Source organism: Microplitis mediator, chromosome 4 (assembly GCF_029852145.1).
Source record: "Microplitis mediator isolate UGA2020A chromosome 4, iyMicMedi2.1, whole genome shotgun sequence".
Lineage (NCBI taxonomy): Eukaryota > Metazoa > Arthropoda > Insecta > Hymenoptera > Braconidae > Microplitis > Microplitis mediator.
The window spans coordinates 4,813,810-4,828,816 of record NC_079972.1 but is presented as its reverse complement, the minus strand read 5'-3'; the positions used below and the strand labels follow the sequence as shown (position 1 = coordinate 4,828,816).

Here is a 15,007-nt window from a genome sequence, read left to right as displayed (position 1 = left end):
TGCATATAATATCAGTGCCATCTTGTTTGTCTGTATTGTACTACGTTTTTACTTATCAACATGTGGTGTGGAATATGTTGTGCGGCTATTGAAAATTCTCATAATAAAGTACAAACAGCTGACAAATGTAAACACCGTTTTCACGCACAATGTGTTAAAGTTAGGTTATGCCTACAATCCAGAGCTGAAGCTACTGAAGCTGTTGTTTCGTGTCCTGTTTGTAGTACAAAATTATCCGATGATATTGCATCAAAGCTTGAAAAACTTAACAAATTAGATGATCTCGATAAACTAAATAAACTCGACAAGCTTGATGATCTTAGTAACATTGTATCGTCGCTAAAATTAGTGAATGATAAAATAGGTGAATTAACAGCTGCTTGTCAATCTTTAAACAATAATTATGTAGATTTAAGCAAGCGTGTTGAGATATTAGAAAAAGGCAAACCGGATGAAGCTAATCGAATACTAGAACAAATTGAAAAGGCAGCGGAGGTTATCACTAGTAATAACTTGGAACTACGAACCCTACAACTCGAATCATTAGCACTCGAGGATCAATTGGTAATGTCAGGTCTTCCTGAAGATCAAAATGAAAATTTGTGTTCTGCTGTTATTGAATTATCGAACAAATTAGATCTGTCGATTGCGGAGTCAAAGATAAAGTTTGCTAAGCGTATGGGTAAACAAAATAAAACACAACGTCCGCGCGATATCCTGGTGAAGCTAAATTCTAAGCATGATGTGGATCAATTCATCACTGGGATGAGAAATTGTAAGAATGTGATTACAGCGAATACTTTAATACCTCATAAGCTTGATTTTCCTAAAAATCAAATTTATTTACATCGAAGACATCCTCCAGCACTGTATAAATTACGTATAAATATTAAGAAGAAATATCCAAAAATTCCCCCTAAAAATATATGGATTGCTAACTCAGCGGTCCATGTCAGGATTGCAAGTGATAAGGCACCGATACAACTTTTACCATCTACAGGACTAGATGCTATTAGTAGTCAGTTAGACTGACCAGCTATAGTTCCAGCGTCAACAACATCTTCAACTAATTCATCTTCATCCGGATCTAAAGAATTTCTCGTCTGTCACCTCAATGCACAATCGCTACATAGTCATTTCACGGAATTTAAAGAATTTTTTAGAGTGCATTACTATGATGTCATCACTATTTCTGAAACTTGGTTTTCAGTAAATGCATCAGATCAACAGTTTCATTTACCATCGTATACTCTGTATAGAAATGACAGAGGTAGAATTGGTGGTGGGGTTGCAATATATGTGAGAAATACCTTGTCATCGCGGTATCTTGTATCATCAGAAAATTTACTACCTAAGCACCCTGAATATCTGTTTATTGAAGTCTGGTCTGCTGCTCGACATAAAATTTTAATGGGAGTTGTGTATCGTCCGCCAAATACTGGCCACTTGAATATACTTGAGTCTGAACTTGAAGATATAATGCCCCATTATAAAAATGTCATACTATTTGGAGATTTCAATGCTAACTTATGTGATGATGATTATAAATCTAGAGAGCTGCGGCGATTTTGTGATGGCCTTGGACTACATCTAATAGCGTATCAACCTACTCATCATACTGCTTTCTCTAATACTTGGCTTGATATGTGTATGGTAAGTGATCCAGCACAAGTTATCTCATCAGAACAGTCGATGGAACCATTTTTATCGGGACATGACCTGATATCTATTGAATATAACTACCTTGTACCAAAACAAACACAACGTATGATACAATACAGAAATTGGAGTAATATTGATGAGTCGGCCGTACGAAGGATGTGCGAAAATATTGATATTACTACTATGAATGACTTTGATTCTGTTGATTCGATGAATGATTATATTCATACATCGATGGATAATATTTTAAATAAAGTCGCTCCTATTAAATCAAAATTAATTAAACGTCCACCGGCACCCTGGATTACTGATGAAATTAAAGAACTTCAACGTCGTCGAAGCAAACTATACAGAATATTCAAAAGAACAGGATTTGCGTATACTGAATTCTCAAATGTACGTAAACTAATCAAAAAACGTATTACAGCGGAAAAGAAGACTTACTTGGAAAGAAGATTTTTAAGTGAACATAATTCGCGATCTTTGTGGAATGACTTTAGAAATCTAGGACTTATTAAAAATCGAGAAAATGATCGTGCATTAAATATTGATATTAATGAATTAAATGAATATTTTATAAAATGTGCTCAAATTAATATAACGATTGATAATGATAACAATAATTATAATAATTTAATTACTACTGATATTCAAAATAACTCGTATGATATTTTACATAATAATTTGAGGTCGCAATTTAACTTTAAAGATATTAATAATGAAACGGTTAAAAAATCAATAATGCGAATTAGCTCTAACTCTATCGGTCCAGATGGATTTTCAATAAAAAGCTATAAAATTTTGTTACCGTATCTTTTAAATATCTTCACATTCTTATTTAATTTTTCGTTATCAAATTGTAAATTTCCGGATTTATGGAAAAAATCATATGTAGTACCTCTACCAAAAATACGTGATCCATTACAATTTTCGGATTATCGTCCAATATCCATTTTATGTACGTTATCAAAAGCACTAGAGCGATGTGTATACGAACAAATTCTGAAATATGTTGTTGACAATGATTACATTGATAAATACCAAACTGCTTTCAGAGAGAGTATGAATACTCAAACAGCGATTGTTAGACTAATTGATGATATTCGTTTCGCAGTTGATCACTCGAAAACCACAATTGCAGTCTTCTTTGATTTTAGTAAGGCGTTTGATTCTGTTAGTCATATTAAATTAATAAATAAGTTAAGGAATATGGGTTTCTCTGAAGCCTCTATTCTTTGGATTTGGTCTTATCTTGATCAAAGAAGACAATCAGTTCGTGATAACAATAAGGGCACAACATCACTGTGGAAAACAATACAAAGAGGTGTTCCTCAAGGTAGTGTACTTGGCCCTTTATTGTATTCTCTATACGTTTCTGATCTTGGGAAATTACTTAACTGCAAATACTTATTCTATGCGGATGATCTTGTTATTTATTTATCTTGTAATATTGCTGACATTAATGATCGTGTTAGTGAGCTTAACAATATAATTAAAGTAATTTGTAGTTGGTGTGATGAAAATGATCTTAAACTAAATGCTGCGAAAACAAAGGCTGTAATTTTTGGTAGCTCATATAATGTCAATAGTAATGAATGTATGCTTTGTAATAACATTATTGTTAATGACACTGTAATCGAATTTGTGAAGTCGGTAAAATATCTAGGAATAATTCTCGATAATACTTTATCGTGGAATGAACAAATAAATGATGTTTGTAAGCGCAGTATGAGAACTCTGGCACAGTTGAAAATGAATAATGAGGTTTTTAGCGAAGAAATTAAAATTAAACTTGTTACGACATTAATATTCCCAATATTTGATTACTGTGCTGCAATCTACACTAATATAACGCAACTTCAACAATGTAAATTACAAAGAAAACTTAACGCTTGCGTTCGTTTCATTTTTAAAGTTAGTAGATTTGAGCACATTACACCATATTATCGCAGACTAGGTTGGATAACGCTAAAAACTAGGAGAAATTTCTTTTTATCTTGCTTATTATATAAAGCAATTTATATGAATCAGGGTCAATTATTCGATAATGAATTAGTTTTTCTACAGCCAATGCTGCGTAGGGGAGATGTAAGGCAGGACTATTTACGTCTACCTACCAGTCATCTTGCATTTTATGATAAATCTTTTATTGTATCTGCGATTCGCGTTTGGAATACACTTCCTCCGAGCATTACATCTCTCTCTACGTTCATTGAATTTCGCAGTGCTGTATATAATTACTTTTTTGAGACAGAAAACACGAGTTGACAGTGGAACTTATTCTTATTCTTATTCTTATTCTTATTCTTATTTTTATTTTTATTTTTATTTTTATTGTTTATATTATAATTATACATGTAAAACTAATGTAAATATTGTTTTTTGAACGGCCACAGGTGATCAAGATCTCATGGTCGAATAAAATTTATTATCTATCTATCTATCTATATATGGGCAGATGCATTAATTCTCGACGAAAGTGTGCGCACTCAGGTCAACGATTTTGATGCCGATTTTTTCCTCAAAAGTACACCTTAAAAAAAGACGATCCTGAAAATTTGGACCCGATATAATCAAATCTGGCCGCTGGAGAATTTTTTGAATTTTTAAAAAAGTCTATTTTTCACTGATTTTCGAATATTTGCATCTCAGCTTCTATATAACTTAAAGACTCCTGTCCAACGGCATTTTTCTCAGTAGACTCTCTACTTTTAAGAAAAGAATAAGTATTTGGTCTAAACTCAAATAGGGCTTAGCTGACAGCCTCTAACTAACGAACTGTTTTGGTTAAATTTTACCAATTTGTAAAACACTAGTATACGTACAGTGTTCGAAGTTGAGGATCGACCAGCAGCTAATGTCTCCTATTGGGGTATACTTTAGTAGAATCTATGCAATTTTTACTTCATTGCTTCTATTAAATAAAGTTATAGCCATCTGAAACCAATAAAATTTTAAAAAATTGCAGTTTTCAGATGGCTAGAACTTTTTTCTCGGAACTTCGATTTCCTTCAAACTTTCAGGAAAGTTGCTTTATTATGTTCCTAAAAAGCCCTGAAAATCGGGGCTAGGGAATCGAGCTTGTATTCAAGTTATGAATTTTTTAATATTGCCAAAATTGCGTTGTTAAATATAATATTTGCTGATAATTTCTTGAATATCTATCGAATTATTCATATCTTATAGACAAGTGAATTATTAATACTCTCTGTTCATAGATATAGCTGCTGTCAGTAACCATTTGAGTAACGTCTCAAGTAAACATTTTACCCTCAAAAGCGCTATCGTTCTTATATTGATTGAATTTGTTTCAAAAGTCGCGCTCGGGCTACTCTGTTACTCAATTTATCCGCTTCGTGGCGTGACTGACCAATATAACACTTATCCATTGTTTCAAGTTTTGATAGTTTAAACACTCCAAATTAAACCCATAAAAATTTCTAAATACTGTAGACCTTCATACCTAGAGAACTTCAACGTAGGTTGCAATGCTTTCATGAGCCTATGATAACATTGGTACCTCAGTCACACCACGAAGCGGATAAATTGAGTAACAGAGTAGCCCGAGCGCGACTTTTGAAACAAATTCAATCAATATAAGAACGATAGCGCTTTTGAGGGTAAAATGTTTACTTGAGACGTTACTCAAATGGTTACTGACAGCAGCTATATCTATGAACAGAGAGTATTAATAATTCACTTGTCTATAAGATATGAATAATTCGATAGATATTTAAGAAATTATCAGCAAATATTATATTCAACAACGCAATTTTGGCAATATTAAAAAATTCATAACTTGAATACAAGCTCGATTCCCTAGCCCCGATTTTCAGGGCTTTTTAGGAACATAATACAGCAACTTTCCTGAAAGTTTGAAGGAAATCGAAGTTCCGAGAAAAAAGTTCTAGCCATCTGAAAACTGCAATTTTTTAAAATTTTATTGGTTTCAGATGGCTATAACTTTATTTAATAGAAGCAATGAAGTAAAAATTGCATAGATTCTACTAAAGTATACCCCAATAGGAGACATTAGCTGCTGGTCGATCCTCAACTTCGAACACTGTACGTATACTAGTGTTTTACAAATTGGTAAAATTTAACCAAAACAGTTCGTTAGTTAGAGGCTGTCAGCTAAGCCCTATTTGAGTTTAGACCAAATACTTATTCTTTTCTTAAAAGTAGAGAGTCTACTGAGAAAAATGCCGTTGGACAGGAGTCTTTAAGTTATATAGAAGCTGAGATACAAATATTCGAAAATCAGTGAAAAATAGACTTTTTTAAAAATTCAAAAAATTCTCCAGCGGCCAGATTTGATTATATCGGGTCCAAATTTTCAGGATCGTCTTTTTTTAAGGTGTACTTTTGAGGAAAAAATCGGCATCAAAATCGTTGACCTGAGTGCGCACACTTTCGTCGAGAATTAATGGATCTGCCCATATGTAATAGAACTAAGTTTTGAGAACACGATTGCGCCTAGAATCCTTATCGGATCCTAATGAAATTTTTTACACTTCTTCTATGGGCGATTACCACGGTTAAGTTCGAAGATGGGCTAAATCGTTCGATTAGTTTAGAAGATATGGCTGTTTCAAATTCCCACGATTTTTGAAAAAAAAAAATTTTATCCACTTTCAAGTTCATATAACTTTAAAACTAAAACTCATAGATAATTTCCGTAAAAAGTATTTGAAAGCTTGCCTAATAAGCTTTAATTTATGACTTCAAACTTGATGTTTTGACCATTTTTTCAAATAATTTGATAGCCTTGAAAATTTTAATGGAATCAAAAAATGTTGAAAATATGGTTTTCATTCAACATCATTTATGCATTTCCCATTATAATCAAATTTCGTCAGTTGTATTTTATTGTGCACAAAATAACCTGTAAATTTCACAGCTATTTTATATTTTAAAAGTATTTCTTTTATATCTTATGATGTATCAAATGTACCTCTACGACGTATGATTATAACTGGTCTTGTCATTACGATAGCACCCACAGTTCTTATCGGATCTTAATGAAATTTTCCACACTTATTCTATAGGTGATTATCTCGATCAAGTTCAAAGATGGGCTGAATCGTTCGAATAGTTGTGAAGTTATGGCTGTTTGAAATTTCCACGAGTTTTCGAAAAAATCAGTTTTTATTCACTGCTGAAGTTCATATAACATTAAAACTAAAACTGATAGACAATTCCAGTGAAAAGTATTTGAAAGCTTGTCTAATAAGCTTTAATTAAAGATCTTAAACTTAATGTTTTGACCATTTCTTCCAATAATTTGATAGCCTTAAAAATTTTAATGGAATCAAAAATTGTTGAAAATATTGTTTTCATTTCACATAACTCATGCATTTCCCATTATAATACAATTTTGTCAGTTGTATTATAGTGTGAACAAAATAACCTGTAAATTTCACTGCTATTTTATATTTTAAAAGTATTTTTTTTATTATTTATGCTGTTTCAATCGTGCCTGTACGTCCTATAATTATAACTGATCTTGCCATCGTAATAGTAATTACAATTATGATCTCATACGAATTAAAATTTTTATACTTTGTTTACGTGAAGGTTAGTTTAGTACATTACCTATATAATGCTTTGTCAAATCAACTGTCTGAAGTTCTCTATCGAAAATAGTCGTTGTCTTTTTTTACTCTCACTCTTAGAAAACGAGCCTAATTTCATATCATGACTATACACTAACATGTATCACAAGATATGTATGTATGAAACTTTTTATATAGATTAATTGGAAAATCTACCTTCCATTTCGGCTGCCGAATGGCCTTTTTTAAATGGTGTATTACCGTACGATGGACGGTGTGGCTCAATAAGTTATAGATCAAATTGAACGGAATATAGTATAGTGCCGGATAGCTCAACTGGTAGAGCACTCGGCGCGATACCGAATTGGTCTGGGTTCGATTCCCAGTTCGGGCTATCTATATTTTTCTCAATTTATCTATAAATTGTCTTATTAAGAGGTTTGCATGTTTAGGTTTCCACTATATTTAAATGGTCTTTATCTGAAAGTAAATAGTATTATTAGAAAGCTATTTTTCAATGGAAATTTTATATGAATCGAATATACATGTATACTAATAATACTATTTACTTTCATATTGAGAAAAAGAAGTGCGAAATCAACACCACCGCAAGGGGCTAAGAAAAAACGATCATTCTAACAAAATTATATCCAATTTAAAATCAAAATGTAGCTGAAAAACAAAAATATCACGTTAATAAGTTTTTTATTGACTCTATTGCATTAAAATAAATTTTTGAGCCTTAAAATTAAAAATTACAAGTGAATTTATCATTGTTTTATTCAGTCAATGCCAAAGAAAGAAAATTTTTTTTTTCCTAAAATTCAAAAATTTATATCTTTTGAACAAAAAAAAACCCCTACTCAAAAATTTCAGGATCTTTTGAAATCAATTAGAGGTACTCTAGAAAAAAATTTGAGCGAAAAATTTGATGGCGGTCATCGACTTTTGCAATTTTGGAAATTTCAAAATTTTCCCAAAAAGCGAATTTTTAAAAAATTTTTTCAAAAAAATTTTTTTTTGGTACCTTTAAGTATCCTCTTTAAAACCTAGCTCAGATCATTAGAGTAATTGTAATAGTTTTCGAGATCTTTGAAGAATAAGTTTAAGAAACAGGAAAATTAGTGAAATTTTCAAAATCGCATAACTTTTGAAAAAAATTTTTTTATTCTTTTTCCCTTGGCAGAACTTCGTTATATGATGAGAGAAAACTTCTGACCAAAATTCGTCCAAATCGAAAGGGGTCGATTCCAACTATTGGTCGATTTGACATGGAATGACCCATATATATATATACAATATAACGCGCTGTTCTCCAACGGTAGCGTCCGCAATTCTACACCGATCTTAATGAAACTGAGTATATTTATTCTATGGACGATTACCTTGGATGAGTTCGAAGATGAGCCAATTCGGCCAATAAGTTTAGAAGTTATGGTTAATTGAAATTTTGTAAAATTTTCAAAAAAAATTTGTTTGCCGCTTGAACTGGATGTAACTTCTAAACGGAAGTAGATAGCTCATTTTTGTTTGTTCTATGTGAAAGCTCGTTCGATTGCCTACAATCTCGACTATACAGCTCATTGATTTGACCATTTTTTCCAATAGATAAAGGGTTTTGAACATTTACAAAATATTGTAAAAACTAATTTTATGCATGTTTTCACTTTGATTATAGCCACAATTTAAAAACCGATCACCTTGAAACTTAGTATACGTATATTAAGGGCGACTACCTTGTTCGAGTTTGAAAATGAGCTCAATCGGTCGATTAGTTTAGAAGTTATAGCATTTCAAAATTTTCAAAGTGTCCAAAATTCATATTTTTACTTATTCTTCCTTCAATATCTTTTGAATGTGATAACTTATCGACTTTATATCAAATTTATCTGAAAGCTCTTGAAATAAACTTTAATCTTCATGCCTATATATATGCCTAAACCACTGAAATTACTTATTTTACCATTCATTTAATGAAATTTTGCTATTGCATTATAGTTCTCCTACTTCTTAGTAAATTCATGGAGCTACTTAAATTCATATTATCGCGGTGTGACACTCATAAAATCCAAACATCTTAATTTAGTGGGTATATACAATTTTATTTTATCGACAGTGTATAAATGATATGATATATCAATAACAAGATTAACATTCGTTATGATGATAATTTTCTCTATATCTGCTCGTCGTTTGATATTCTAATAGGCTTTCTATTTCAAACATTAGTACTAATTTCAAGTATGACACTTTGATATGTCACAATCATAGTTTAATCTTAGAATACTTTATTAGTAGATTTTATTGAAAGCAAATTATCGTCTTTGTCCTTATGGTAGAATTTTCGAGCATTAAAACCATAATCTATCACAATTTTTCGAATAGGGTCCGGAATACCATTTGTCCGATAGTTTGAATATGTGCATAGGTATCTTTAAATAACGTCAAATCAAAACATATAGTGCATTTTCATCAAAAATTCTTCTGAAGCTCATTTAGTTAGCTTCAATTTTTGGCATTATACTTATAATTGTTTGATTTTTTTTTGTTTTATCATCTCAAGAATTTTTAAGAAAATGTCAAAAAAAATTTTATTTCATTATCAACTTTTATTTGAACAGTGAAAAAAATTAAATAATGAGAAATCTACTTCCATTTCGGCTGCCGAATGGCCTTTTTTTTTGTTTTCATCTGAATTTCGGGGTTAGAAATGAAAAAACGTGACATATATATATATATATATATATATATATATATATATATATATATATATATATATATATATATATATATATTAGGGTGGCACAAAAAAACCGACAATAATTTTTTTTCGATCTCGCATGAAAATTTGTTGGTTTACGATGTTTAAAGAAGCCTCTCCAAAAATCAGCTCGATAAAAAATTTGCAAGAGGTCGCCCACGAATTTTGAAAATATCAAAAATTCGACAGCACTCGGAAAAATTCAAAATTCTTGAGCTAGGTTTAAATTTTTATAGTTTGGCCTTAAACTTTCAGCGTGGTCATGGTTTCACAAGTATAAACTATTGTTGCTACGAGAAAAAAAAAATTTGAAATAAAAAAGTCGAATTTCTATAATTTTTGATATTTTCAAAATTCGCAGGCGATTATTTGTAAATTTTTCATCGAGCTGACTTTTAGAGAGGCTTCTTAAAACATCGTAAACCAACAAATTTTCATGCGAGATCGAAAAAAAAAATAGTCGGTTTTTTTGCGCCACCCTAATATATATATATATATATATATATATATATATATATATATGTGAATCCAAGCACAAGAGTTAATAATCTTCTATAATCGGCTTTTGTTGAATCGCAATTTCTCAACATAAATCAATATCTATAAATCTACATTAAACTCATGTCCCAGATTTATGTGCTATCATGAAAAGTTCTATATGTTGACTGTGAAATGTAATTGGTTAGATGCAATGATGAAAAATGAAATTCTACTGTATAAAAATAGTATATGTTAACTTTGGCTTAATTATTGCTCGATGAAGAAGTGACGCACTTTGAAAGGTGACGTCGTTGAATAATTGCAAGTCGACAATCTATACAAACCAGTCACAGCATACATACATATAACACAAAAGTTAGAAGATGAAGATAAAGAGAAGTAAGAGGGTAATATTTAGCTTGTGAATGTTTTTCTCAGCATCTATTTTCGTCGTTGGTATGCTTGCGTAATCACTCGTTTTAATCACACCTCTCGAAGATATAGACATATATACCATTACACTGTATTTATATATAAAATATATGAGCTGACGTATATACAGTGGTATGGTCAGTGACGATCAGCTGAGCTGAATTATTTCTACCCGATGGCGCTTTCATATTTATCCCGTCAAAGCGCCGACTTTTTCACCTCGCCCGCACGTGATTTTACGCTTCAGTTATTTCTTTCGTATACTCCAATACAGCTGTTAATCTGTTCTAGTACATATATATTTTTTTTGATAATCAAAATATTTTGTATTTTAAAATAGTTCTTGCTTGAAAATAAATTATATTTCTACAATTGATTAATAGCGCTGGTATTTAATTATTGCTTTTGCGTAATAAAACGTCAATTTTTAATGAGTTGGCGACACTCGCTCAGTGAACACATCAACGTAACAGGGATGTCACATTTATAGAATGACAACTTCCGGTTACGTAAAATCGTAAGTCACATGTATATCACATCTTCATAACATGTATATCACAATTTCACACTCATTTACACAGAAAAAAAAGTTAACTTAATTCAAGTGAAATATTCTTGAACCAAGAATACTAGTTTGAAAAATTCAATTTTTTTTTGCTTCAAGAATTTATTTCTTGGCTCAAGAAGTTTCAGGATTTTTAAATCAAGATTTATATATGCTTGGTTCAAAAGTATATTTTTTTCACACAATAAATCTAACTCTCAAACCAAGTAACAGATTTACTTGGGTGAAGTGAACATTTTGACGCCAGGTGGCGCCTCGATGGGAACAGCGTACTTTCTTGTTTTTCTCGGTCAGTTGTAGTTAGTTTTGAATTGTAAATTCACAATTTGAACATCAAAACTATGGAGGGTCGAAGTAAGGAGCACTCTCTTTGAATATTAGAAGTGTCCATAAAATCAGATACAATTATGGTGGCGCTGTTTTCAGAAAATGACTTAATTTGACAGAAAGCGCCTAAAACTGTTAGAGTAGGACATTATTAAACGAAGAAAGATATAAATCCGGTTCGTAAGCGCGCGACTTTCAAAAATTTATAATATAAAATTTTAGAATATCAAGAAATTAATGTTATTTCTGTCGTTGATTCAATATATTCAGAAAAAAATATTTTTTTGCGGAGAGTTCGATAGTTAGGAATAATTAAAATTACAATCGAGTACTTAAATTTATTTCGAAACATCATTATTAAATTTGAACTATGATATAACGTAAGAAGCATATTAAACGTAACAAATAATATAGCTTAAATAAACTTAAAGAAAAAATAATAATTAAAAGAATAATGACTAGCTTTTGACCTATTAACTTAAAAGTTATTTATTAATCTAAGTATCTATTAAAAAATAACACTCTATTAAATAATGACTATCTTATAATGCACAGAAATGTTGCGTAACTGAATATTTGTATATTTCTAAAATATAGGAGTAACAGAATCGTAACGACAGCTTACTTTTGATTAAATGATTCTGTTCTTTGAAGTGCATAGAAAATCAGTATAAATATTAAGGTATGTCGAAAAACAACATTTATTCCTTTTTTTTTTTTTTTTTTGGTACCACCAAAAAAAATCGATGGTATTTGACAAAATAAAAATTTTACCAAAAGATCAGTTCTTAAATTAAAATTTTAGAGGTAGCTTATCGCGATTTTTGATTTACCATTTACATAACATGGGAAAAAAAAAAGTTTTTCAGTTTGGAATTTTTCACCTCGGCAATGGCTCATTGTACAGATAAGCCTGGAATACATATTCGTAGAGAATTAAACGTTTTACGAAAAATGCCTCTTATCATTTTTCGATAAACCCATCTGTTCAAAAGTTATTGGAGCTCGAAGTCGAATTATAGTGAATTTCAATTCGCTTTTTCGGCGAAACTATAAGTGTAAAATGAGCGAATGTACTTTGGGATTCTGGTGTAGGTGTGTTTAATTCAATAACTAACAATTAATACAACAATTACAGATAATAGAATAGATCTTTATTTAACAATATGTACACTGAATAACTGTAAGAAAAATACTTAATAGCGAATGCAACTACAAGATACGCGATAGCGAATGCGACTGTAAAGGAATGCGCGTATAAATTCGACACGTGGTCGATAGCGGTTAATGACGCGATAATTAATTTATAATTAATAACACGCGAGCAACAATTCAATATATACTCAATAATTAGTAGCCTTGATATACTAGCTAATTATTGAGAATATTTAAGCGGAGATTTAGCGGAGCGGTTCAGAATTATATCACACTAGAGATATATTGTATTGAGCGAAGCGGTTAGATGGATAGCTGTCTTTGTACTGATCGAACTATGAAGTCGATCCTGGCTTGCTGGTGTTGAGCCGGCGTTTCCACTTGGTGTTGACGTGGCAGCATTGCTGCATAAGACGATTTTTCCCATTGGCTTAAATGCGCGCCAACCGGAAGTAGTTAACAGCCAATTTCCTTATTGGCTGCCCAGCACGGTGATATGAGACAAATTATTCCATTGGCCGGCTGGTAGCGGGTTCTCATGCCATTTTGACACGGTCATGAGCAAGAAATTGCAAGTGTCGGGCCCAGATAGCGAGTGACTCGGCACTATTCTGACATTCAAGTCAGTAGCGAGTTCGGCTGCTCCCGTACGTGGCGAAAGTACACGAAGCTTTTCAAAATGATTAAGCTCGTGACTGAACAATAAGACTTACCATAAAATGTCATAAAGTCTTTTTCGTAGACAATTTTATTTCCTACAAATTATATCTAATAAAGTTTTTTCGGATTCCGCATGATTTTCTAGTTATTTCCATTTTAATATCAAGATCTTAAAAAAAATAGTGTTCGGATCGATTTTAAGATCTTGATATTAAAATGGAAATAACTAGAAAATCATGCGGAATCCGAAAAAACTTTATTCGATATAATTTGTAGGAAATAAAATTGTCTACGAAAAAGACTTTATGATATTTTATGGTAAGTCTTATAGTTTCGCCGAAAAAGCAAAAAGATCTCGAAATTCACTATAATTCGACTTCGAGCTCCAATAACTTTTGAACATATGGGTTTGTCAAAAAATGATAAGAGGCATTTTTTGTAGACGCGTTTTGTTGAATTGTAGAGCTGATTGAAATTCGAAATCTCTTGTTCAGTCATTTCAAAAATATTTGCAAAAAACCGTTTTTCACCATTTCTTTTTTCCACGATACTTAGACGAATAACGCGACTTTGATGGTTGAGGTGGCAATCAACGTTTTTTAATGAATTCTGAAGCTGATCAGATTTTAGAATTGTTTAGTTCAGTTGTTTCAAAGATATTTGCGAAAAATCGTTATTAACCATTTCTCCCGCGATAACTCTCTAACGAAGTATCCGATTGAGATGACCAAGGCGGCAATCGACGCGTTTTATTATGTTCTAGAGCTGATTAGATTTTGAAGTCGATCGTATAAGTCCTTTCTTAGGGAAGTTAAAAAAAAAAATTAATGTTGTTTTTCGACACACTCTAATAAATATATATATATATGAAATGCTAAACAAGTATATTTAATTTAAATTAGGTTTTACACTTATAGGCTGTGTTAGAAAAAAAAATCATTTGTGTTCTTGGATTAAATATACCTCAGAAGATACTTTAACAAACAATGAAAATCCTCCTTAAATTTCAGCTTCTCATCTCAAAAATCGAGCTGAGGAGCATGGGGGGTTCCTCCTTTCCATTTAAAATACGCAGGTAAAAATTAATTTTTGTATTTTGTAAATAACTATGTGAAAAATTTATTTTCTGAATATCTCTTGATACACCCAACCGATTGTGCTCAATTTCTCAAAAGATGTTGGAATTAATCAACCGCTTCAAATGCCACCTTAAAAAGCCAAATCGGTTTATCCAGTCAAAAGTTACATAATATTCACATACATACGTACGTACGTGCATGCGTACACAGAAAAAACAGTTAACTTGGTTCAAGAAAAATATTGTCTTCCGAATTTTCTTTCTTGATTTAACAGAAGTAAAACACTTGATTCAAAAACTTTTTTTTGGTTCAAGACAGTAAATTCTCTTGC

General features: G+C 31.4%; 2 protein-coding genes across 3 annotated transcripts in view; one reads left to right on the top strand and one right to left on the bottom strand.

The window, feature by feature from the left end:
* The window catches only part of LOC130667141 (cysteine-rich motor neuron 1 protein-like), a 386,893-nt gene that overhangs the window by 183,366 nt on the left and 188,520 nt on the right, over positions 1 to 15,007 (bottom strand). The gene's annotated exons all lie outside the window — the stretch shown is intronic.
* The window catches only part of LOC130667144 (RNA-binding protein 27-like), a 29,893-nt gene continuing 26,094 nt past the window's right edge, over positions 11,209 to 15,007 (top strand). The window contains exon 1 of the mRNA XM_057468635.1: positions 11,209 to 11,407. The gene's annotated coding sequence lies outside the window, so the exon portion shown is untranslated. The remainder of the gene's footprint in view (positions 11,408 to 15,007) is intronic.